The sequence below is a fragment of the Nicotiana sylvestris genome, chromosome 4, assembly GCF_000393655.2.
Source record: "Nicotiana sylvestris chromosome 4, ASM39365v2, whole genome shotgun sequence".
Classification (NCBI taxonomy): domain Eukaryota; kingdom Viridiplantae; phylum Streptophyta; class Magnoliopsida; order Solanales; family Solanaceae; genus Nicotiana; species Nicotiana sylvestris.
The window spans coordinates 32940637-32967884 of NC_091060.1; the positions used below are offsets into that span (position 1 = coordinate 32940637).

The 27248-nt window shown below is 36.6% G+C and overlaps 1 long non-coding RNA gene across 2 annotated transcripts; it reads right to left on the reverse strand.

Moving 5' to 3' along the window:
* Window positions 1-26828, reverse strand: LOC104237352 (uncharacterized). 2 transcript variants are annotated; one of them, XR_011406739.1, is made up of 5 exons: window positions 26683-26828; window positions 24824-24900; window positions 635-963; window positions 244-317; window positions 1-133 (listed from the first exon to the last, which is right to left on the reverse strand). It is a non-coding gene; the product is annotated as an uncharacterized lncRNA (long non-coding RNA). The 2 variants fall into 2 exon arrangements; XR_011406738.1 differs by having other exon boundaries at window positions 110-317.
* Window positions 26829-27248: the final 420 nt, after the last annotated feature.

The window sequence follows — 27248 nt, forward strand, 5'->3', positions numbered from 1 at the left end:
TTGCTTGCATGATCTTTTTTTTAAAACTTCTTGGATCTTTTTCCCGGTTTTCTTGATTCAAACAGTTTGCTGCTCCATAACCACGACTAAGAGAACTGGGATCATGTGATGACTTTCAAATACTCCAACCATTCTGCACTGATTTCTTTAACTGCTTAGGGATATTACAATTAACACTCTAAAATACAACCTGTGAAGCAAATGCAAATTAGAAATTTCACTTCAAAATTAAAACATCTTCACCTCATGGGGGAGGCTTCTCTGCCTCTTTTCTTGATTTTATTGCGAAAGCTCCTTTTTCTGCTAAATGCCTTCTCCTGTATTCACACCACACAGGGAAAAGATATCAATCTTAAATATTCATAACAATAACAGTAATTCTCGTCGAGTTCATTCTTGCTAAGATGAGTACATAGAGAAACTGTTGCGAAATTGAAGTTGTGAAGTGATGACAAACAACTTTTGCATGTATTATCAAGAACACTAGAATCAATTGATCATTAAGAAAAGATTTCACTGCTAGAATCACAAACACACAATTCTTTTAATGAAAGATATGAAAGCTATATATTGGTAATTAACTCTCTAGCTTGCATTTTATTGACCTTAAAGGATTATAAGATCCAGAACTTACCGGCCACTGGTTCATCAATTTTTTCTGCATGACGAATGGCAGCAACGAGATCACGGTTTGATTCTCTATAGAGACTTGTAACTAGGCCAGGTTGGCCTGCTCTTGCCGTACGACAAACCCTCTAGTCTTTTATTTTATTTTTTGATTCTGTTGGGTGAACAGGACACTATAGACGGCAGTCCCAGTGATTTGATTTTCGACGCAAATTCAGCTCCACATATTGATCAAAATGGCACGGAGCTTCAAGAACTGAGCAGGCCTCTTGTTAACCATACTGAGCATGAAGAAGGTGAGAACAACAAGTTGGCCGAAAATTTTCTTGAAATACGCTGATTAATATTTCATTACATACACGGAGTTAGCGGTGTGGCAAAGAAAAGAAAAGATCACAAATAGTGATCACATTTTAGCTACTGTAATTGCAAAATAAATTATCCTCAGTTTCACTTGTGAAATATAATTTGAAACTATAGGATAATAACTATTTTTCAATTATATAATCGAAATGCCATTTTTACGATGGCAAAGAAGTTATTGGATCGTTTTTTTTTTTTTTTTTGTGGGGTTTAAACAGATCAGAAAAATGGGTCACGACATAATGTCCATAATTTTACAAGTGAAAAATATTGGGGGATTAATGGATTAGGTTAAACGGGTTGTCCCATTACAAATGTGAAGAAACCATTCTCTTTTTAGGGAAGAACGCCCACCCGAATAAGAAGTAGAGATTATTTCTATGCACAAGATAAAAAAAAATATTACAATTAGATTATTTATTCGATATTTACAGGTAAATTTATTACAAACAACTAGATTACAAATAATTAACTTTCTATCACGTATTAAAGTCACTAATAATGTTAAAAAAAGTATTACACTATCAATACATATAACTTAAATGCATACTATTTTCTCAATAGAATCTAGAGACATAATTTTAGTTAAGAGAGCACATCAATTTTGACTTGTCAGCCATATCAAACATATAGCTCTTTTCTTCAAAAGAAGCGCGTTCATTTGTTTCATTCTTCATACTTCTCTTTTTAGTTACTTCGGAAGGAAGTTACGGGTAAGCTATGTGGAATTTGCATCTAATGCAACATTAAGTGGACGTTTGGACATAAAAATTCTGAAATTTCGGGAAAAAATGAAGAAAAATAATTAATTAAAAATATTATTTAAAAATTAGAATTGTGTTTGGACATGAATACAATTTATAGCTGTTTTAAAATTTTAGCGAGTGATCTGAAGTGAAATTTTTAAAAAATAACTTTTTGGAGTTTCCGAAATTCAATTTCAAGTAATTTTGAAATTTTTATGGCCAAATACATATTCCAAAAAAGTGAAAATTTTATGAAAAGGTTTTTTTTTTTTTTTAAAAATGTGAAAATTTTACTTACTTAGATATGCATAACACTATTTCAACTTCTCATTAAGGCTAGTTTCCGTGAAACTTTCTCTTTTTCATTTTCTTTTCCGATCATTTTTTCAGAAAAAAATTGTCCGCGGAAATTGGCTATTGTTATTGTTAAACCTTAAAAGTACGTATCATCCTTCATATAAATATAGAGGGTATAAAAGATCTGAAACCCTTCCATTTTTCAATTTCAGGATAACCATTTGATAGATACATGGAGGAGTAAAAAGTAAAAAGTAAAAACCAGAGGGTATTTTTCAAAGTTCAAAATGAAAGCTAAGTGAAGATCTACGAAATTTTATAAAGATAAAATGTGTGTTTTGTTTTTTTTTTTTAAAAAAAAAAAGGAAAACAATGAGGGCGAAACGTGAAGGATACATGAGGACCCTCAATGAATATAACAATACTTCACTATATATAAAATTAAAGCCAAACTTTTTCGGAACCAATTTTCATATATATATATATATATATATATATATATATATATATATATATATATATATATATATATATAACCGCACTTTGCTATAATATAAAATGGTTTGGACTGTAGTTTGCTAACGTTTGGAGAGTAACTTGCATTCTGAAATGTGCATGATAGGTCCAAATAGCATTTACTGATGATAATACGAGTTTAGGTAGGGTTAGAATATTACAAAAAGCGGCTGATCGACTATTAAGTGCATGCATGCTGAGGAAGAAAAATAACGTAACATAACATAACATAATTAATTAAAGTTGTTATATAGGAAGCACTTCAATTCAGTGACAAGTAAATCAAGAAACAGTGCAAGTTTAGGGCACAAGCTATGGCAAACGACCTGTGGTGGATCTAGAATACAAGCTATGGGTTCCAAAATCAGTAGTTTTTGCAAAAACTTTTGTATGTTTGCTAAAATGTCTCACTAAATATCTATAAATATTTGATCCTAACCCCTAAGTAGTCACTACTTAATAAGTTATTGATGAAGTGAATCGATCATTGCAGGAGATGATGAAGTTAGAAATTTAAGACAGTCTTGGCTTAGAATCCTGGTACTTGTTCGTTTCATTGCCGTGGCCAAAATAGCTGCAACACCATCTGCATCTCCTCCCACGAGCGATTATGTCCAGGCAAGTAGCTATTTCCTCATGTACATATTGTTGTACATATATATATATATATATATATATATATATATATATATATATATATATATATATATATATAGCATGTTGTAGTCTACCATAGGTCAGGTCTCTTTTTCTCCTCCTCCCTTCAATCTAGCCAAGTGAGGTGCATAAAAGATGACGACGACAAAGTTTTAATGGGGGAGGACCAAATTAAGAGGAGATGGCAGTCTTACTTTCATAGACTTCTAAATGAAGAAGGGGATCAGGATATTACACTAGGTAAATTGAGGAAAGCGGACAACCCCCATGAATTAAGTTATTGTAGGGACATTGAGGTCGATGAGGTCATGGAGGCAATGTGTAAGATGAGGAGGGGCAGAGCTACCGGGCCAAACAAAATTCCGGTTGAACTTTGGAGAGGTGTGGGTAGAGTAGGCTTGGAATGGCTTACTGGGTTGTTTAATGTTATCAAGACTAATAGAATGCCTGAAGAGTGGAGGTGGAGTACAATGGTTCCGTTGTATAAGAACAAAGGTGATATCCAGAGCTGTAACAACTATAGGGGTATCAAATTACTGAGTCATACCATGAAAGTCTGGGAGAGAGTGGTTGAAATGAGAGTGCGAAGGACGGTGTCTATTTCAGACAACCAGTTCGGGTTCATGCCGGGGCGATCTACCACAGAAGCTATCCACCACAGAAGCTATCCACCTTATTAGGAGGATGGTGGAACAATACAGGGATAAGAAGAAAGATCTTCACATGGTGTTAATCGATCTAGAGAAAGCGTACGACAGGGTACCTATGAAGGTTTTATGGAGCTGCTTAGAGGCTAAAGGGGTCCCGGTTGCATACATTAGGGTGATTAAAGACATGTATGATGGAGCTAAGACTCGGGTTAGGACAGTAGGAGGCGACTCCGAGCATTTTTCGGTTGTTACAGGGTTGCACCAAGGGTCGGCGTTCAGCCCTTTCCTATTTGCCCTGGTGATGGATGCCATAACGCATAATATTCAAGGGGAGGTGCCATGGTGCATGCTATTTGCTGATGACATAGTCCTAATTGACGAGACCCGATACAACGTCAATGAGAGACTAGAGGTTTGGAGACAGGCCCTTGAGTCTAAAGGGTTCAGATTGAGCAGGACGAAGACGGAATACCTCGAGTGCAAATTTGGGGACGAGGGAGTAGAAGTGAGGCTTGAATCTCAAGTCATACCTAAGAGGGGTAGTTTCAAGTACCTTGGGTCAGTTATTCAGGGGACCGGGGAGATCGACGAGGATGTCACACACAGTATAGGGGTGGGGTGGATGAAGTGGAAGTTAGCGACGGGAGTCCTGTGTGACAAGAAAGTGCCACCGTTACTAAAAGGTAAGTTTTATAGAGCAGTAGTTATACCTGCCATGTTGTATGGTACCGAGTGTTGGCCAGTTAAGAACCTACACATCCAGAAGATGCAAGTAGCAGAGATGAAGATGTTGAGGTGGATGTGCGGGAATACAAGGATAAATAAGAATAGGAATGAAGATATTCGAGAGAGGGTGGGCGTGGCCCCAATAGAGGACAAGATGCGGGAAGCACGACTCAGATGGTTCGGACACATTCAGAGGAGGTGCACTGATGCACCTGTGAGGAGGTGTGAGCGATTGGCGGTGGTGGGTACGAGGAGAGGTAGAGGGAGACCTAAGAAGTATTGGGGAGAGGTGATCAAGCAGGACATGGCGCGACTTAGGATTACTGAGGACATGACCCTAGACAGGGAATTGTGGAGGTCGAACATTAAGGTTGAAGGTTAGGGGGAAGTTGTGAATATCTATACAGCGCTCTAGAGTGAGACTATCCCGTTAGGAGTTAGGCTTAGGATACTACTGGTTAGCTACTGATGCAGGGCTTTATACGCTGGATATTAGTTTACCTTCCATCTCTCTCGTATTTCCTATATTCTCTTATATGGCTGTTATTTTGCTATTTTAATTTCTTTTATGTATGTTACGTATTTTATGTTATTATATTATAAGTCTATCAATAGTACTAATATATCGTCACTTGGTGCTTTCTTGAGCTGAGGGTCTCCTAGAAACAGCCTCTCTGCCCCTCGGGGTAGGGGTAAGGTCTGCGTACATACTACCCTCCTCAGACCTCACTTGTGGGATTATACTGGGTTGTTGTTGTTGTTGTTGCTTCAATCTAGCTAGAATACTGTTCCAACAACGAACACCTTCCTACTGCTAGATAAGACTGGTTTTCCTCTAAAATCCACTCCATTTCCAAAGAGCAACTATTCAAAGGTCTTGAGCAGCCAAGATATTGAGCAATGGACATTTGATATCTTCAATGCACACTCAAATAAAAAATACTATGTTATTGCCTCTGTCTTAATTATGTGAAGGTGTTAGAGTGATATGAGTTTAAGAAATAAAGATAGATAGATACTTTTAAAATTGTAACATTTATGTATCTATAACATAATATCATTAAGGGTAGAATAAAAAGTTAAAATATCCCTAATATAAAAAGGTGTCATTATTTTAGAAAATTTTAAAAACAAGTGCGTCATATAATATGGGATGGAGAGTATAAATTAAGGATGAGGTAGGCACTTTGATGCTGATCAAGTAAATGATGTTTGTGAACGGTAGTTACGTTGAAGCAATTGACAGAATAAGAGAAAACACTTAAACATATTGTACAAGAAAGATTTAAGGGAGTGAATTTGATATCACTGGATTTAGCTTGATAAGACTCGAGAAGAGAGAAACAAAGACAAAAGGAATGTTTGCTGAATTTGGAAAATGGAACCTTGTGTCTAAAGAAACATAAAGACTTTTTACTCAGATTTGTGTGATACACGAATTAGTTTATTAGCTAGTTCATGTACTAGAAAAGAGAAGAATATAATTAAAGTAAGATATATATGTACCAGACTAGGTATATATGTTAAAGAAAACCTATAAATACCTATGTATTATTGCTATTTTATGTAAGCCAAGTAGGAAGAAGCCCGGAGAAGTATATTTTCCTCTATGTCTTCAAAGTAAAATGATTGGCTGGTTGAAAGTACTTATCCTCATAGTTTCCAGCATCATTTATATACGAGAAAACTAAAATCTCATCATTTATATACGAAAAAACTACAATCTCAACTTAGGTACTTCTTCCTTCACTCAACCACTTCTAATAGCCCCACTAGCTAAGCTACATGAGTTTTTAACTCATAACATCCTTAACGTATACTCATAAGTTTTAACTAAATAGTGGCACTTCAAATCACAGTACTTTGACGAACTTAAATGGCCGAGCAAATCACACAAAATATTTACGTTTTTGCTATGAAAACAATACAGAATACAGAAGATAGAGGGGAGAGATTTTCATATTTCGGTGGTGAACAATGAGGCTAAGCCTCTCTATTTATAGCCAACGAAGTTGAGTCCCAACGATGCAAAGGTGCCTGTTTGTTGATAAGGTATCTATTCCGCAGAAATTATTTGAATTTCTGTTCAATGGAATATTGGGTCGCAAATTAGACCGTTGAAAAACAATTTTGCGAATTTCCAAATTCATGCGCAAAAATATTAGAAAAGAAAATATTAAATGATGAAAAAGGAAATTAAATTTGGTCCAAAAAATTATCAATCAATCAAATCCGAAGCCGAGCTGAGCAACGACGGCGGCGGCGCGAAGGTTGCGAAGCTTGCTCTCTTCTAAACTCTTTAAGAGCTAGAAGAAGTGCTTCCATATATAAGCACAAGAATTTTCCTCTTCCTATCCAATAGGGAACAAATCTCCTTTATTAAATGAACTAATTCAAAATTTCATTTCCCACTATTTTTTATTTACTTCTTTTGTTTTAATTAAAAAAACCCAACAATCCCCCACATGAGTGGGGAATGTTTATTCAAAAAAATATGTATGAAAAAATTGTGTGATTCGCAAGTAAGGATTAATTGCATCTGGATAAGTGGGTTTCCCTTTGAACTTTTCGTAGTGAACATATGTCAGATATACTCGATCAATCGGTAAATTTGATATCTTTGAGCCGTCGAACTCTGGTGTATACCTAGATAGCCATACGTCATACAATAAACCCTTAACCGTTTTTGGTTCTCATTGTTGTATTCTTTTCAGCTATGAACACCACATGGTTTCATAAGTGTATAGAGAACTAACCTTACAAAATTCTCCTTGAAGTGGCTTACACTTCACATTTACATAGGTGATTCCTAAACATGTTAACCCGTAGATACACTATTTGATATACCCCGCACCAAACTTAGAAACCATTAAAAATCCTTAACGTTTTATCTTTGGCATTGAACATTGTATTCATCATGAGAATGGAACTAAAAATTTTATTTGACAAAGTTGAACCGTCACTACTTTCTTTGTTTGATCTCCTTGAACCTAGATCTTGGGATCTCTAGTTTTCTAGGTAGAGTTACCACCACAGTGACTTGTCCTCGGCCATAGTCTCATTTCCTTTGATGAGTTTTCAACTGCCTCTCTAGTTAGGTTTTTTGTAAGCAGATCTGATACATTATATTTTGACTTTACACAGTCAATTATAATAATTTCACTAGAGAGTAATCGTCTAATGGTAGTATATCTTTGTCGTATGTGACGAGATTTACCGTTACATAACACTCCATGCCCTTTCTATTTCCACTTGAATATCACAATGTATGCATATAGGTGCCAAAGGTTTGGGCCAAAATGAAATATCTTCTAAAAAATTCCGGATCCATTTAGCTTCTTCAACGGTCTTTTCTAAAGATATAAACTTAGACTCCATTGTAGAGCGGGCGATACATGTCTGTTTTGGACGACTTCCAAGATACTGCTCCTCCACTAATGGTAAAAACGTATCCACTTGTGGATTTTGATTCTGTTGATTGATCCATTTTGCATCACTATATCCCTCAATAACATCGTGATAATTATTGTAATGCAATGCATAGTCTTGGGTATATTTCAAATACCCCAATACTCGTTTTATTGCTATCCAATGAGCTTGGTCGGGATAACTTGTATATCGACTAAGCTTACTTATCACACAAGCTATATCAGGTCGTGTACAATTCATAATGTACATCAAACTTCCCAACACTCGAGCATATTCCAATTGAGGTTTTGTGGAGATGTTTGGAGGATAGTGGTGTACATGTTGCCTACGTTGGGTTGATTAAGGACATGTATGATTGAGTAAAGATCCGAGTGAGGACGATGGGTGGGGACTCGGACCATTTTCCGGTTATGATGGGATTTCATCAGGGGCCGACACTCAGCCCTTTTTTTTGCTCTGGTGATGGACGTACTAACGCGCCACATCCAAGGGGAGGTGCCATTGTGTTGATACCTAATTTTGCCCTCATATTTTTTTAAAATATGTATATATATTCAAAATATCATTTTGCATCATTATTTAATTTACAAGATTTATACAAGTATTTTTATAATTTTTTAGAGTTTTAAAATTAATTTTCTTGCATTTAAATTATTTGAATATTTATTAATTGTCCCTTTAATTTATTTGTGATGATTTAATTATTCGAATTTATTATTTACACCCACATACATATTTTAAAATTTTTTAATTTTATTTCACGTAATTATATTTGTATTTTTGAGCTCTTTACATAATTTTGCAATAATGGCCTATATTCTACAAATAATTGCATTTATTATATTATTTATGACAAAGTAGCATTTTATATTTTTGTAATATTTAGTTATTATTTTAAAAATAGTTTTACAGAATAAATATTATTTTTACCATTTATTAGATATTTTAATTAATTTTAAAGGGTTTCAAGAACTGGCCTAAAACATGCTAATTTTCGGACCAAATTTGGTCTAAACCGTTAGCCTAACACCCCAATTGACCCCCCAGAAGCCCAAACCAAAGGGCTCTTTTTAATTCAACCTGGTCGGGATCCATTTACTCGACCCACCCCACTTCCCTTTAATCACGGCCGTTGATCTCAGATGATCAATGGCCCATAATAAATCTACCCATCTCCTTATATCCCTATAACCCAAACCTAGACCCATTTATCATTTTCGCCGCCTTCAAACCCTCCTCCTCATCTCTCAAACTTAAACCCGTCCCAATCCAATATTACATGGACATTCCTTTCCATTCTTGCACAGATGCTTACCATCTTTTAAACGTTACAAATATTTGGTACTCGATTATTTATAGAAGCTAAGTCGTTGGTATTCGTTCAACTCCGATTCTGTACCATCTTCATGTTTCTGACTTGATACACTCACTACAAGGCCCTATGAGTCTGATTCAGAGAGATTTTTACTATTTTCATTCTTCGTTTTAAACCAGGGTTTGTCGGATTCCTCTTAAATTGATTCTAATTAATTTTGCATGTTATTCTTTCCTTATTTGTGTTTAATCAATAGCTTTTACTTGTTTGGGTACTTATTTTCGCTATTATATAAATGCCTCCTCCATTTTCCCTTTGGACGGACCTTGAATCGCCCTATGAACTATCCCCTCACTCTCACTTATTCGATATTATCCTGAAATTAAGCGCTTGGCCTGCTGAAAGCCAATGCCACTGTATTCTGTTGATCTTCCTCCAATGCAAGCACTGCTCGGGGTCCGTTTCGAGGCTCTTGGGAACTCTGAAGCACTGGAGGTTTGGGGTCTTTCTTCACTCACCTGCAATTGCTGTTGTTTATGAGATTTTGATTTTCTCGTTCTTTATTCATTTGTTTGCAACTGGTTAGTGCCTTGTACCCTCGTAACTCTACTCCTTTTGTTTGTATTATGTGCACTACTGTTATTTGGATTTCTCTGAGTTAATTTTGATATTATGCCACTTCGTATACAATTCTGCTTGTTCTAGCACTACTCTGTAGTTTCACTAGCTTCAATTCTATGCAAGTTTTGATGTTAACTCACATGAGAATAGCTAAGTTGATTCATGATGGCTACCTTGCGTTTCCAAAACCCTTTTTTGTGATTATGTTCTTGCTCAAATTTCTCTCTACATGTTGAATCCTCTATGTATAATTTGCTATTTCTCTCCAAGTTTTGCGATGATACTGTCTAAGTACTTAGCTTAATATGTCAACCTTAGTGCATGCTCATTATAAGTGTATAGTCTGATTAATTTCTCATCTTCATGTATTAGTGTAAACCGGTCTGTTGCTTATCATGACTTAGATCTTCTTAGGGGACTAATGCATGCCCAGAACTTATTGGAATGTGTCTTTGCTAAGACTTTCATGTACATCCTCCTACTTCCCTGAAGTCACCCTGTGATTATATGAATTATATATGCTAATATTATTACCATTCCTAGGCATACTTGTTTCTTTGCTTTGACGTTGTGTACTCACTGATCGTTCAAGGCTTCTAGGGTGAAATCCAACATATGCCTAGTCTATTTCATCTTTCTTCGTGTGATGCCTGCTTTCCTTATGAATGCCCACCTGTTGGATGTAAAACCTTGTGTGGTAATTGGTATTTACCCGAACATTTCACATGTTAAGCTCTGCGAGTTAGTTATTATCCTTAGGCTCTCATGTTAAAGCTCTCATGCTAAGGTAGTATCCCACTTGCTCTTGCCTATTGAAGTACTAGGTTTTCACATTCAAACCCCTACCTGAAACTCTCTCTAAGATAGCTCTGGACCAAACCTATTTTAAAACTTTGTTTGAAATAATCCTATTGCTCTTAAACTCTGTTTCTGGTGATAAGCATGAGCTTGCCTCATATGTGTCTTATATGTTTGTCCCAATTTAAGCATGATATTGCCTATATGCCCTTGATTAGAATGGTTGCTAGTTATAGTTTAAGGGTAGTTCTGTTACATGTATGGTTTAATTTAACATCCATTAGCCTAATCATCAAAATCATTTGGGTCTGGTATGTTGGGCTTGCCTTTGGTCTTGAGGGTTAGAAGTATACTATCTGCACTTGGAGTTTAGGCCTGCAGTCCACATGAGCCCTAAACCTATTTGAAGGCCCAGATGTATTATTGGGTTATTTGTATTTGGGCCTCTAATTATTTAAAGTGATCTGTAATAGCTTGTAAAAATTGAATGATGGGGGAATTAGTAAAAAGGGAAAACGAGTATGCTTTATTCTTGCATAAAAGGGTAGAGAGCATGTCTATAGGGTCTATGTGCTCTATTTGTTGTTCTTGTTTAGCATGCTTTATTTATGTACATTGATAGACATCATGCCTATAGGAGTCACGCACCCGCTTCACTTAACTTGTCAAAACATGTTAGTCCCAATATTTGCTATACCCGTTTCTATGTCTACTATTCGACAATCTTAGACAACACATCTATAGGTTGCAACAATGCAATATTATTACTTACCTAGATACCATGCTTATATGACTTCTAATAATCTATTTATCAATTGCTTCAATTGCTTTTAGTCCCAGTATTTGCTATACTTATTTCCATGTCTACTATTCAACACTCTTAGACAATTTGTCTATAGGGCACAACAACACAATATTATTACTTACCTAGATATCATGCTTATAAGACTTAGAATAATCAATTTATCAATTGCTTCAATTATTTTTAGTGTACTGCTCATCTAGATATCATGACTATAAAATTTTAATACTTTAATCGACTATTCGCGTTGTTTTTAGTGAAGTGTCGCCTGTCTAAGACGCAGGCCTGTAAAGCCAGCATTAGTAATTCAGACTTACAATTGTTTCACTGCATATTTGCACAAAATGATTATATATAATGTATAAGACTTGCAACATTCAATTTTCCTATACGATAGTCTAGAAATTATTGCACTACCCATATAATACTAGAATCCAGAATCACTTTGAAATCATGCCTGTAGGACATGCAATGTTTTAGTTCGCCTGAACACTGCTTGTATTTAATACTGAAAATCATAATCACGTAGAGATCCTACCTATAGGTCTTGAACAATTTAACATGCCTTGAGTCCAACCTGCCTATCTATGTTGTCCGTTTAAATAATCTGAACATTGCTAGTATAAGCCATAATTGTCTGTCTAATTGATAGTGTGGATACATGTCTATATGAGGAGGTGAATTTGAGCCTTTGGTGTTGATTATGTGTAGTCCTATTTGTTTGAATGCATGCCTAATTTTCTCATTGAGTAGCCTAAGAAAAGTCTAGAACTACCAAAGTAGTAGGTCCAAAGCCTCCTGGACCATAAGCATGGGACGGGTAATGCACGCATAGGACGCGACTTAGAATTGAATTAGAGCGCCTTTAAGTAAATAACTTCAATATAGTAATTGGGTAGCAGGAGATGATAGTTTGTGCTCACTGAATAATATGAGCAACCCCTACCTCAAGGGAGTTGCAAAGTATTATTTATGTTGCACGGGGTGATCCTTTAGGCTAAAAAACTTAGGACCCCCTTTTCTTTATATACTAGTTATTTATACTTAGTCATTTAACATAGACCAATGTATTTGTAATCTTATAATCATTAAATATTTTTACAAATTTCCTATGTGTTATGATAAGACTCTTCGGCTTATATATTTTCCTTTATTTGTTTGATCACCTAGCCTAATTACATAATCCACATAGTTTTAAAGTTCGGTTGGGACCTACAGTTGTGGACCTTGAATAGTGCCTAACACTTTCTCTTTGAGGAAATTTTAGTCTTTACCCGATCTTTGATGGCGTTGACTAGTCAAATAGAGTTATTTGCAAAAAGGTGCCCTAACGCACCTTAAAATCGTTAGGTGACGACTCTTCTCTTTTAATACCCATTTAAAAGAGTTATCACACGTCGAAACCCGCTTTCGTGAGAAAACGGGGTGCGACAACATGGCGACTCTACTGGGGATATACTTAGGCTCTTACCATAACGAATTTTACTTGTGTGGATTATTGGGTTGCTTGTTCGATTTCTTTCATGTACCTCCCTTTCCCCGTGCCATTATTTGCTCAAAATTACTATATCATGAACCTCCCTTCCATGTCTCCTTTATTCGCTTTATTTAATTATGTTTTCGAATTTTTTGTGAACTATGCTAACTATTTTCCCTTTCCCTCTCGCTTATTTTTATCGTATTATTTAATACTACAATTATATGCTTTCACCATGTGAACTACTTGACTACATTTTATCACTTTTTTCACAAGCATGCTTTCAACATCATATTTCACTCATGCCTATTATCAAAATAGCGGCGCTTGATGAGTGTCCGCGCTTTTGGTAAATACTTTTGTCAAATCAAAAAGGCTTATTAGCGGTAGACTAGTCGATCCGCGATGCAGTCAACGGTCCCGTGCCTTTTTCTCTCGAGTCATCCGCTTGAGAGTATCAGTCTAGAACTTTCTAGAAGCCTACTCTAATTGAAAATGTGCATGCATCATATTGAACCTAGGATGGATGAATACCCTTGGTATATTAAGTTCATTCAGATAACCTTGCCCAGAGTCTAATAGGATTTTTACAATCCTGAGTGAAACTTCATACTTTATGTGCATTATTTGGAGAAGCGTGTGCTAATATGCTGACTATTTATTGTCTCAAACTATTCTAATTTAGGAGGAGTTGGTCTAAATCATTCAGGGCATCCTTTTCTCTCGTGCTATCCTCATAAAGTATTATTCATACTTCTATATGTGTATCTATTTTCTCTCTCCTATATCTATATATATATATTCGATCATTATTCTTTTCGAAGTACTCAAGACATATTTTTCAAAATCTCCTCCACGCTTAAAACAATCAATTCTAAGGCATTTCTTAGACTTATATTTTTAGGCTCAAATCATGCGAATCTTGGGTCTGAACAAACTATCTTCCCATCCTAGAGGCGTAATCTCCTATTTTGCCTAACGGGAGTATTTCATCCATTGATTACATAACATGACTGATCTATCATTATAATCAGTTGTAGTTAATGACATAATTTCTTTTTCAAATGATGTTGCATCTCAACTTTGCTTATATGGGTATAATTTATTCAAAATGAGATGTTTTACACTTTAGTTGTTGTTATCCTCTATTCAACTCAGTCCATATCATGCTTAGGGCTATTGTCTGGCTAATTTTATTTTTGGGTTTTCGTATTGTGTCCCAACTTATACAATACTCAAGTATTCTAGTGACTTTTGCCAAACTGGCATAATATTCTATTTGTTAGAAGATAGGACATTTTCCTCATTCATACAATCAATCTTTGCTCTATCTGAGTAATTCAATTCTGTCTTAGCAACCAAATGTGACCTAATCCTGTTCAAACATTATGGTCTTGTGTCTTGCTCATCTTGTGCCTTTTACATCCAAGCCATAAGATTTGAAATCCAAGTATGTTAGACCCTTGTGTTTGCTCCTGTACTTTATTTGTTCAATTCTAAAATATTTGCACAAGTTTCAGATCGTTAGTCATAATCTCCATGTACCTGTCAAATCATAGAGACCTTCCCGAAAACGGAAGACTCAATGGTCAATATGACTGAAGTGATATATGTTACTCTACGAATCTCCACCAACCCACCTGCGATACTCTTCTAAGATTGTTATTTCTAAGCTCGATCTTCTAGTCACACGCTATTCTTTTGGAGCATTCACCTGAACCTTCAATAGAGAACTATCCTATCATATAATCTTGCACTCTTAAGTCATTCTATAAGTTTCAAATATGAACTATGTTTTGACCCGATTTTCTTTATAAGAGGGGATATGTAGATTGGGTTCAGTCTCGTTACAACAAAAACTTCATTTCCTTCCAAAGATGAAACTGGGGCAAAATTTTGAGTTTCCCCAAAATTTGGGATTGTATCATCAATGTCTTCGAAAATGAATGATAGGTACAACATCGTCAAGAATTTCTCAACAGACATACGTTCCAAAGCGCGAAGACCACCACCTGTGTAGGGATATACACCGCGAAGCACAAAGTCTTCATCTTTATAAGGCTAAGAATTGCTCTCTCTCATTTACATAAGCCTAACCACTGCCTTCCTCTGCTTGCATAAGGCTAAACATTGTGTTCTCATAATTTGCATGATTTTAAGCTCTACCTTCATTCTTGCATAAGGCTAAGCACTGCCTTCCCCCACTTGCATGAGGCTAAACACTGCCTTCATGCTTGTGTAAGGTTAAGCTCTACCTCCATTCTTGCATAAGGCTAAGCACCGCCTTCCCCTATTTGCATGGGGCTAAGCTCTGCCTCCGTTACTGTATAAGGCTAAACATTGCCTTCCTCTGCATAAGGCTAAACATTACCTTCCTCTGCATAGGGTTAAGCACCGCCCTCATTACTTGCATAGGGATAAGCACATCCCTCATCATTTGCATCGGGTTAAGCACTGCTCTAATTACTTGCATGAGGCTAAGCTATGCCTCCTTCATTGCATAAGGCTAAGCATTGCCTTCACCTGTATAGGGCTAAGCACTGCCCTCATTACTCGTATGGGGCTAAGCACTGCCTCCATTATTACATAAGGTTAAGCATTGCCTTTCTTTGCATAAGGCTAAGCATTACCCTCACTATCTACATTAGGGTCAAACACGACCCTTCTACTTGCACGAGGCTAAACACTGCCTCTACATCTACATAGCGCTAAATATTGCCCTCATAATTTGCATAGGGCTAAGCACTGCTCTCATTACATTGTATGAGGCTAAGCAATGCCTCCATCATTGAATAAGGCTAAGCACTGCCTTTCTTTGCATGAGACTAAACACTGATCTATTCCTTGCGTGAGGCTAAGCATTGCCTCTATTATCGCATAAGGCTAAGCATTGCCTTTCCTTGCAAAAGACTAAGCACTGTCTCATTTCCTTTTTTTCACTCTTTGCATAGGGTTAAAAACTGCCCTCACCATTGCATAAGGCTAAACATTGCCTCTCATTGCGTGAGATTAAGCATTGTCTCCACTCTTTGCATAGGTCTAAACACTGCCCTTACCATTGCATAAGGCTAAACATTGCCTCTCCCTGTATGAGACTAAGCATTGTCTCCACTTTTTGCATAAGGCTAGGCACTTCCCTCACCTTGCAAAAGGCTAAACACTGCCTTCCTTTGAGACTAACCACTATCTCCATTCCTTGCATGAGGCTAAGCAATTCCTCTATTACTACATAAGGCTAAACATTTCCTCTCTTTGCATGAGACTAAACACTGTCTCTGCTACACTACATAAGGCTAAGCACTATCTCCTTTCTTCGTATAGGGCTAAGCACTACCCTCATCTCATACAAGACTAAGCCTTGTCTTGTCTCGTCCTCATATATGACTAAGAATCACCTGTTTCCTTTATCAAACGATTGATATCACCACATACTTGCATTTCATGGACTAAATGATGGAGGAATTAGTAAAAAGGGAAAATAGGTATGCTTTATTCTTGCATAAAAGGGTAGAGAGCATGTCTATTGGGTCTATGCGCTCTATTTGTTGTTCTTGTTTAGCATGCTTTATTTCTATACATTGATAGAAATCATGCCTATAGGAGTCACACACACACTTCATTTGTCAAAACATGTTGGTCCAGTATTTGCTATACCTGTTTCCATGTCTACTATTCGACACTCTTAGACAACATGTCTATAGGGCGCAACAATGCAGTATTATTACTTACCTAGATACCATGCTTATATGACTTCTAATAATCAATTTATCAACTACTACAATTACTTTTAGTGCACTGATCATCAAGATATCATGTCTATAGAATTCTAATATTTTAATCGACTATTCCCATTGTTTTTACTACACTGCCGCATGCCTAGGACGCATGCCTATAAAACCAGCATTAGTAATTCAGAATTATGATTGTTTCATTGCCTATTTACGCGAAACGATTAGATATCATGTCTATAGAACTTGCAACATTCAATTTGCATATACGATAGTCCAGAAATTACTGCACTGCCCATATAATACTCGGATCCAGAATTGTTTAGAAAACATGCCTATAGGACTTACAATGTTTTAATTCGCCTGAACGCTGCTTATATATAATACTGGAAATCAGAATCACGTAGAGATCCTACCTATAGGTCTTGAACAATTTAACATGCCTTGACTCCAAACCTTCATATCTATAGATGTCCGTTTAAATAATCTGAACATCGCTAGTATAAGCTATACCTGTCTACCTAATTGATAGCCTGCATGCGTGTCTATATGAGGAGGTGAATTTGAGACCTTGGTGTTGACTATGTGTAGTCCTATTTGTTTTGAATGAGCTCCTAGTATTCTCATTTTGAGTAGCCTAAGGAAAGTCTAGAACTACCAAAGTAGTAGGTCCAAAGCCTCCTGGACCATAAGTGTGTGACGAGTAATGCATGCATAGGACGCGGCTTAGAATTGAATTAGAGCGCTTTTAAGTAAACAACTTCAACATAGTAATTGGGTAGCAAGAGATGATAGTTTGTGCTCGCTGAATAATATGAGCAACCCCTACCTCAAGGGTGCGAAGTATTATTTATGGGGTCATCCTTTAGGCTAAAAAACTTAAGAAACCCCCCCCCCAGTTTCTTTAGATACTTGTTATTTACACTTAGTCATTTAACATAGACCAATGTATTTGTAAACTTAATTATTAAAAATTTGTACCAATTCTCAATGTGTTATGATAAGACTCTTCGAATTCTATACTTTCATTTGTTTATTTGATTACCTAGCCTAATTACATAATTCACATAGTTTTAAAGTTTGGTAGGGACCCACAGTTGTGGACCTTGAAGAGTGCCTAACACCTTCTTTTTGATGTAATTTGAGCCCTTACCGGATCTTTAGTGGCGTTGACTAGTCAAACCGAGTTATTTGCAAAAAGGTTCCCTAACGCAACTTAAAAATCATTAGGTGGTGACTCTGCTCCTTTTATACCCATTTAAAAGAATTGTCATACATCAAAACCCGCTTTTGCTAGAAAATGGGGAGCGACATAAGGTGCATGCTATTTGTAGATGATATTGTATTAATTGACGAGACGTGAGATAGTGTGAACGTGCAATTAGAGGTATGGAGGCAGACCCTGGAATCAGAAGGTTTCAAGTTGAGCAGGACTAAGATAGAATATTTGGAGTGTAAGTTCAGTGGCGAGACTCAAGAAAGGGAAGAGGAGGTGAGGCTAGACTCACAGGTCATCCCTAGGAGAGGGAGTTTTAAGTACCTTGGATCTATTATTCAGGGGGATAGGGAGATTAATGAAGATGTCACACATCGTATTGGGACAGGATGGATGAAATAGAGACTCGCTTCCGGTGTTTTGTGTGACAAGAAGGTGCCGCCGAAACTTAAGGGTAAGTTATACAGAGTGGTGGTTAGATGAATGATGTTGTTTGAGGCTGAGTATTGGCCAGTCAAGATCGCTCATGTCCAGAAGATAAAGGTAGCAGAGATGAGGATGTTGAGATGGATTTGCGGGTACACTAGGTTAGATAGGATCATAAATGAGGTTATTCGCGACAATGTGGGTGTGACCCCTATTGAGGACAAGATGCGGGAAACGCGGCTTAGGTGGTTTGGTCATGTGAGAAGGAGGAGCACAGACGGCCCAGTGAGGAGGTATGAGAGGTTGATATTGAAGGGCCTATAGAGAGGTAGATGTAGGCCAATGAAGAGGTAGAGAGAGGTGATTAGGCAAGACATGGCACAACTTCAGCTGACCGAGGACATGACCCTTGATAGGAAGGTATGGAGGTCGAGGATTATGGTAGTAGAGTAGGTAATCTAGAATGTTCATAACAGTAGCAGAGGCTTAGGTGGTTTGGTCATGTGGGGAGGAGGTGTATAGAGAGGTGACATTGTAGGGCCTACGGAGAGGTAGAGGTAGGGCAAAGAAGAAGTAGGGAGAGATGATTCGGCAAGACATGTCGCAACTTCAGCTGACCGAGGACATGACCTATGATATGAAGGTATGGAGGCCAGGATTAGGGTAGTAGAGTAGGTAGTCTAGAGTGTTCATAATAGTAGTACTGACACACAGTCTCGTTTTTTATTAGTAGTAGGTTTTTATGCCTAACCGTTGTTTTCTTTCATTGTTGATCACCTTGTTGTCTTGTTGTTTTTATTCTGTTTTTATATGGCTTTATGGTATGTCCCTTCTTGTCTATATTTTTATTAATGTGGTGCCTATGCTTTCCTAAACCGAGGGTCTATTGGAAACAACCTCTCTATCCTCACAAGGTAGGGGTAAGGTCTGTATACACACTACCCTCCCCAAACCCCACAGTGTAAAAGTTGTTGTTTGACCTTTATTCTTTACAAGCGTATGATTTAAATCAATTAGCGTTCTTGCCACTTTAAATTCCAAATATTTGAACTTTTCAAGTACCATTTTAATATAATGAGATTGAGAAAAAGCTAGACCTTTAGGAGTCTTAAGGATCTTAATTTTCAAAATTAAATCGGCAATCCTAAGTCTTTCATATTAGACTTACTAGTAAGGATACGCTTAGTAGCATTTATGTTGGCAATGTCGTTACTCATTATCAACATATCATCCACATATAAACAAATATTGACTATTTGATTTGGAGTATTCTTATTGTAAACACATTTGTCACACTCATTGATCTTGAAACCATTTGACAACATTGTTTGGTCAAATCTCGTATGCCATTATTTTGGTACTTGTTTTAGTCGGTAAAGTGACTTAACAATTTGACACACCTTCTTTTCTTTTCCGGGAACTACGAACCCTTCAGGTTGTTCCATATAAATTTTTTCCTCCAAATCTCCATTTAAGAAGGCTATATTCACGTCCATATGATGAATTTGAAGGCTATACACAGCGACTAATGCTATTAACACCCGGATAGATGTAATCCTCGTTACCGGCGAGTATGTGTCAAAGTAATCACGACCTTCTCATTGTCTAAACCCTTTAACAACTAATCTTGCCTTATATTTGTCAGTAGTACCATTGACTTTTATTTTCCTTTTGAAAGTCCATTTAGAACCCAAAGGTTTATTTCCTAGAGGATGATCAACCATTTCCCAAGTATGATTACTTAATATGAATTCTATCTCATTATTGACTGTCTCTTTCCAATATTGTGCTTCCGAGGAAGACATTGCTTCTTTGAACGTTTGAGGCTCATTTTTCAACAAGAATGCCAGAAAATCTGGTCCAAAGGAAGTAGTTGTTCTTTGACGTTTACTACGTCTTGGATTTTCTTCACTAAAAGTATTTTCCTTTGCTTCTTCCCGAGGTCGCTTAGATTTTTCACTTAGATGACTCACATTCCTTTTTATACGGATAAATATTCTAAAAAAAATCAGCATTATCTGATTCAATTACCGTATTAATATGAATATCAAGATTTTCTGATTTATGAACCAGAAAACGATATGCCTTACTATTTGTTGCATATCGTATGAAAACGCAATCAATTATTTTTGGTCCAATTTTTACCCTTTTGTGTTTAGGGACATGTACTTCATCCAAACACCCCCACACTTTAAAGTATTTTAAGTTGGGTTTTCTTCCTTTCCATTTTTCATATTGAATGAATTGCGTTTTGCTATGGGGAACCCGATTGAGTATTCAGTTAGTTGTAAGAATAGCTTCTCCCACAAGTTCTGAGGTAAACCAGAACTTATTAACAAGGCATTCATCGTCTCATTTAACGTTCTATTCTTTCTTTATGCAATTCCATTAGATTGCGGTGAGTAAGGGGCAGTTGTTCGGTGAATAATGCCATATTCCAAACATATTTCTTCAAAAGAAGATTCATATTCGCCACCCCTATCACTTCTTATCATTTTGATCTTTTTCTTTAGTATTAAATAAGTAAATATATCAATATCTAGTACTGTCGTCAATAAAAGTTATGAAATTAAAAACCTATTCTAATTATCGGTATAGCTATAGATATATAAACACCTACGATCTTATAAAAATATATTCGGTACGGCTCGGTTCTGTCGGTTTAGCCTGTTTTTAAAGATACATCGACACCCCCAATACTTATAACCACTACTTAACATGGAGATTTGAAACTCTTTCTTTCCTTATTTTTCTGCAACGGTGAAGTAGTTGATCACTTATTTCTGTTGTTCTTGTAGGATTTAGAAAGCGGACCAACTACTGATGATGCAGCACATGAGCCTCTGGATGATGAAACTTGTGCTGAGCTGCAAGTTCTTCAAAGGAATAACATTAATCGTATCGTCGAAGAGAAGAACTGGGATGAGCTTAATGACTTCGGAGGAGTCATTGGAGTTGCAGAAGCATTGGATAGTCACCTGGAAAATGGAATTGCTAGTGACCCTAAAAATATGCGTCTGCACGACGAAACAATCAAGTTTCCTCAAACTTGTGTACCTCCTGTATTCATGTTCTTCCACTTCTTGCGTGAAGCACTCAAAGGCTGGACGATTTTCTTGCTTGCACTGAATGCATTACTTTCTCTTGGCTTTGGAATTTTCGAAGAAGGGATACAGAAGTGTTGGTTCGACAATTTGATTCTGCTTTTATCCGTACTCGGACTGGTAAAGTTTAAGTTGGTGTGGATGTATTGGGAAACAAAAAAATTACTGAAGAAGATGGAGGAGCGTAAAAAGAAGATACTGAGGGAGACAAAGGAGGTCCATGTTATTCGAGGAGGAATCGAGGGTCCGGTTCAATGCTCTGATCTTGTTTATGGTGATATAATATGTTTAAGAAGAGGAAACCTAATCCCTGCAAATGGGTTATTTGTTTCTAATTGTGGGGAAGCGTTAGAGGTAGGAGATAACGATGATGATGATGTGAAGTTGTTTATCAGTGAGAAGAACCCATTTTTGTTAATTGGTTCCAAAGTGATTAAGGGTTATGCTAAGATGATAGTGACATCGTCTGTTGGCGATGAGGCAGAATGGACTGAAAGAATGAGAAGAGCAATAGCTGAAACTTCGCATAAAGCTTTCGGTTTTGGTGCTTGTTTTGAGAAGTTGCGCACCACGATTCATGTTATTGGGCTTGTCATCAATATTCTAACCCTTGTGGTTTTGTTCGTGCGCTTTAAATTCGGGCAGAAAGATAATGAGTACGGACAGAGACCAGAAACTAAGGAAGAACCAGTTGAATTTAGACGGATAGTAAATTCCATCAGAAAATTTGTTAGAGATCAATCCAAATTGACAACCTTGCTTTGTGTTTCACTGGTGGGGATGACGGAAGGATTACCTCTCGTTGTAGCAATAGCAATTGCGTATTGGAAAGGGAAGATAGTATCAAACAAGGACTATTCCAAAGTTAATATAGCATTGCTCCTCGAGATAGAGTCGTCAGTTACTATCATTTGTTCCGCAAAGACTGGTTGGTTAGCACAGGAGAATCATCAGGAAGTTGTCAAAGATGCTGTTGAAACTCTCACAGAAGGTGAAGTGAAGATCATATTTGTCTCAGAAGATGATGTTGATGAACTTAAAAACGTCGTCCGTGAAGCTGGGTTGGTTAATAACCTTCACTCCGACGATACTCTGGTGGTTAAAGGTGAGGATTTTCATCAATTAACTGATGAGGAAAGGATGGAGAAAGTAGATAGAATCTGCATAATGGGAAATTCCTCCCTTACTCACAAGCTGCTTCTGGTAAAGTGTTTGAAGCTAAAAGGCAAAGTGGTTCATGTGCTTGGCGAATGCATAGCTGATGGTTTGGTAATCGAAAAGGCAGACTTTGGCCTGTATATAGATACTTGGAGTTTTGATTACCTGATAGGTATGATCAAGTTTGGAAGATTTATTAGTGGGAATATGAGGAAACTTATCCAAATTGAGCTCATTCTGACTTTTGCTAGTTTGTCAATAAACTTGATCTCAGTTATGTTTACGGGGGATGCTCCGTTAACAACTCTTCAGTTAGTCTGGCTCCATTTTCTTGTTACATTTCCTGGAGGTGTAGCATTGCTCTCAGGAGTGGAGGATGAAATGTTAGTAATTAGACGACGTAAACCACTAATAACAAAGGCAATGTGGAGGAACATAATAATTCAAGTTACTTATCAGGTTGGCATCTTTGTGGCCTTTCAATGCAAAGGAAAAGCCATCCACGGCATCAGCGGTCAAGAGATTAATTCCATAATATTCAATGCATTTGCTCTCTGCCAATTGCTCAACATATTCTGTGCCAGAGAGCCGGAGAAGAAGAACGTCTTTAACGGTCTTGGTTATAATTTTTGGTTTTGGACAGCGGCTGGATTTTCTCTTATTTTGCAGGTGGCATTTGTTGAGGTAGCACCAATATTTAGCAACAGTTCGCGACTGAACTGGAAGCTATGGGTTGTATGCTTTTTAATTGCTGCTGCTACATGGTTCTTTGATTGGGCAGGAAAGTATGCATCAGAACTGCTTCTTCGTCTATGTGCATTAGACTCAATTGTGGATCATGAGTAATTTACACGTTTTGCATTACAGATTCATGTAAATTTGTGATTATGAGATTTGTTTGCAACAAATTTATGCATGAGTTGTTTACAACTCTGTTTATCCCTTGATTCTTCCCTCCAATTTATCTTTGATTTTTAATGAATATTCCAAGAGTTTCATGAAATTTCGGAGATCTTATTGTGCATATTCCGAGAGTTTATGGAATTGCTGAGATCGTCTTTGAAGGACATATATAGCCTTATTTATAGGCATGAATTAAGATTTGGATGGAGTAGCTACCAAGTAGCCCTAATAAACTTCTAATGTAGCATTTCAGAAGTGCAGCAATTCATCTAAAATGTCTGCACATCTTATCTTCCTACTTTTTCATCTAAGAAATAACATGAAATGTTTTCTCTGTATAAAAGATTTATTACCTACTGTTTAACGGTGGAGGTGCACTAAGACTAGATTTGATTAAATAAACCTTCTTCCCACATGTGATGAAAGTCGTTTTCCCTCTTTTGATGAAAAAATCCAGATAACCAACCACAACAAACTCAGTATATTTCCACATGTGGGATTGGGGAGGGTAGTATGTACACATATCTTATCCCTACCTTTAAAAGGCAGAGAGATTGTTTCTGACCGACCCTCGACTCAGGAAAAATAAAGGAAAGGGGCCAAAAAATTCGAGATAACCAAATGTTGAAAAACGAATCACTAAGGAAACATATATCTCTATTTTTACACACCACACAATGTAAAACTTATATCTCTATTTTTGTGCAATGGAATAACCAGCAGAGGCAGAGTTCGGACTAGAAATTTATGGGTTGCTGGCATTGCTAAATGCTCCGCCACGAAGCAAGCTTTCCCGAATACGACAGATGCGGAAGTGGCTAAAGAAGTCGGAGGAAGAAAGTTGTTGGACAACTGTATACACGAGGGTACATTTTTTTATTCCTACAAATTTTTTATTCAGGGACCTGGATTTTTGGCTGTATTCTGTAATGGTTTTACTACCTTTTTTTTCAACTGTTATTAATTTTTTCAGATTTAACACTAACTGACTGTCCACGGATTCAGATATTCAATCCCACAATGATTGGAAATTTGTGCTTTCAGTACCCCACTCTTTTGAAAAATAGGCTTCTGTGCAAAAAATAGCTCGTCTTAATTACTGGGCTAGCAATTAAATATTTATATATATTTAATAAATTTTCTAGTGCAAATATATTGTTTAAGCAAAAGTGATCGGATTCAATCAAACACGCACCTAATAGGCTAGTTCCGCCTAACAAAGTATAACTAATGTTAAAGACGTAAAAGCATTTGTTTACTTTACCTCATAACATATGCAGGGAACATCAAGAACGAACGGTTTCTAACGACCTCATGAATGTCGGCACGCCAGCTGCAATGCTGTAAATTTTAATGAAAATCAAGATAAATGAAAAATGATGAAGTTAAGAACTTACAAAATATAGAAGGACGATCTTTAAACTGAATTTAAAACAAAAAAAAAAAAAAGACATAAAAACTAGAACCGACTGAGTGCATATTAATCGATAGTTAAGTGATAAAAATTTGTGTAAAAATATATATCATGCACTTATTAATTTAAAATAAAAGAATGAGGTGTCAATAAGCTGTTAATGTTTTTTTGTCAAATTAACGCGCGCGCACCGAATATGAATTGAACTTACAACAGCTGCCGACTGCTTTAATAATGGGGCAAAGAGTCAGTCAACACACTACGGCAAAGAGTATGAGTTAGTCAATTTTCGGACTGGTTATTTAAAAATAGTCAGAGTTTACAAAGTTAATAAAAAATAGTCAGAGTTTACAAAGTCAATAAAAAATAGTCACTATTTTGCTGCAACAAGGACCGGTCCAGCATAATATACTGGAGATTGGTGTACCTGTGTATGAACTTCCCGCATATTATGCTGGAACTCCAACACGCGGAAAGTTCCAGCACAATATACTGGAGATTGGAGCATCTGTGTATGAACTTCCAGCATATTATACTGGAACTCCAGTATATTATGTTGAAGGTCTAGTATACTTATGCTGGAACTCCATTGTAATATGCTAGAGTTCCAGTATACTTATGCTGGAACTCCATTATAATATACTGGAGTTCCAGTATACTTATGCTGGAACTCCAGTATATTATGCTGGAGTATTTTCCGGATTTTGAATAATGTTTTGGTTTAGATTTATCTTTACATGAAAAGTGGCTAAAATTCGATTATTTTTGAAATTGTGACTATTTTTGAATGACCATTTGTAAATCTAATTATTTTTTAATTTCTCCTCCGGGTTAGCATAGCATGCCCTACCTATTTTTGGAAGACACATCCCTAATGAAAGACCAAAACGCCCTAAGTTTCACGTGGGCATTCACAAGGATTTGCATGTCTTTCCCTCAAATTAAGTTTCATGTTGGCGCTACCATAATCCACAAGTCAATTTTTAAGATTCATTGTTTACCCTCCGCATCGTGAGAGTATTTGTGGCAATTGAAGCTTGCAACTAGCTTTTTTATTTGTGTGCGTCTCTAAGCTCGTAATGGGAAGTAATCCAGCCTCACGCTATTACTCTATCATCACCATACTCGTCCCGTCGAACTATAGGCTCTCATACCAATTATAGGGCTGAACTAGCCTAAAGATACCTTTAACATAACGTGATATTGTTTATTTTGGGCGAAGTCACATGATTTTTCTAAAGGATCTCATATCATTAAAAGTATTTGACACCTTATATGTAACTTTCTAATTTTTTTTTTTAACTACCAATGTAAGTTAATTTTTGTATTGCCACACAAATGTTTAAGATCAAAAATTTTAAATTTCGCGTCTAATCAAACTATATCACATAAATTGAGTGTCTTAATTAGCCCGTGCCTTCTTCCCCCTACTGTGAACTCCTCTATCGAATTGGTCTCATTAACAAGTGCTCCCTCTGTCTTTCTTCGTCACAATGAAAATTGTAGACACCATTGCTCACAATAGCAATTTGAGAAAGTCCAGAGAACAATTTCAGTCCGTTGTGTCATTAGAAAACAAGTTAAATATAAAAAGGGAAGAGCTAAGCTAACAAAAAGAGTATTCAAAATCATGTAAAGTAATACAGAACTAAAAGAATGAACAAGAGATGAGTCTTCATAAAAGAAAGCAGTGAATTAGATATCTTTACCTTAAAATTGTGCAATGGAGACTGGAAGCAGGAAAATACAGTGAACTTTATATCAAAGGAACTGCTTTCTGCTCAAAGCCATGCATGAAAGAGTTTCTTAATAGATAGATAAGAATCGTTAATGAACTGTTAATTAGAAACACGATAGAGTCAATGTAGGAAGAGGTAGTATTAAAAAGACTTGGAGAGAAAGAGGAACACGAGTCGTCTTACATAATTGAAAAGTCTACGTCCGTGACAGCACAAAGGTGGACCCTATGCCAGAAAATAGCAGACAGATCATTTTTCATTGCCAACCAAGTCATTTTCACGGATGGAGCTAAAAGTCTAGCTACGGGTTTGATCTAACTAAGCAGGTTTTATTCAAACAATAGATTTATGTTAAAATATTTATTTGATATATAAAAATATTAAATTTATAATGCAGTTATTAACATTTAGAGTTTATTGTTTTAAAATTTAAAATTCATAAAGTTGAATCCTAATCTCGCATCTTATTTCCATCCTCTTCACCACCACCCAACCTCTCCCTGCCTGCATTATTCTAGATCCACAAGGATTACTTA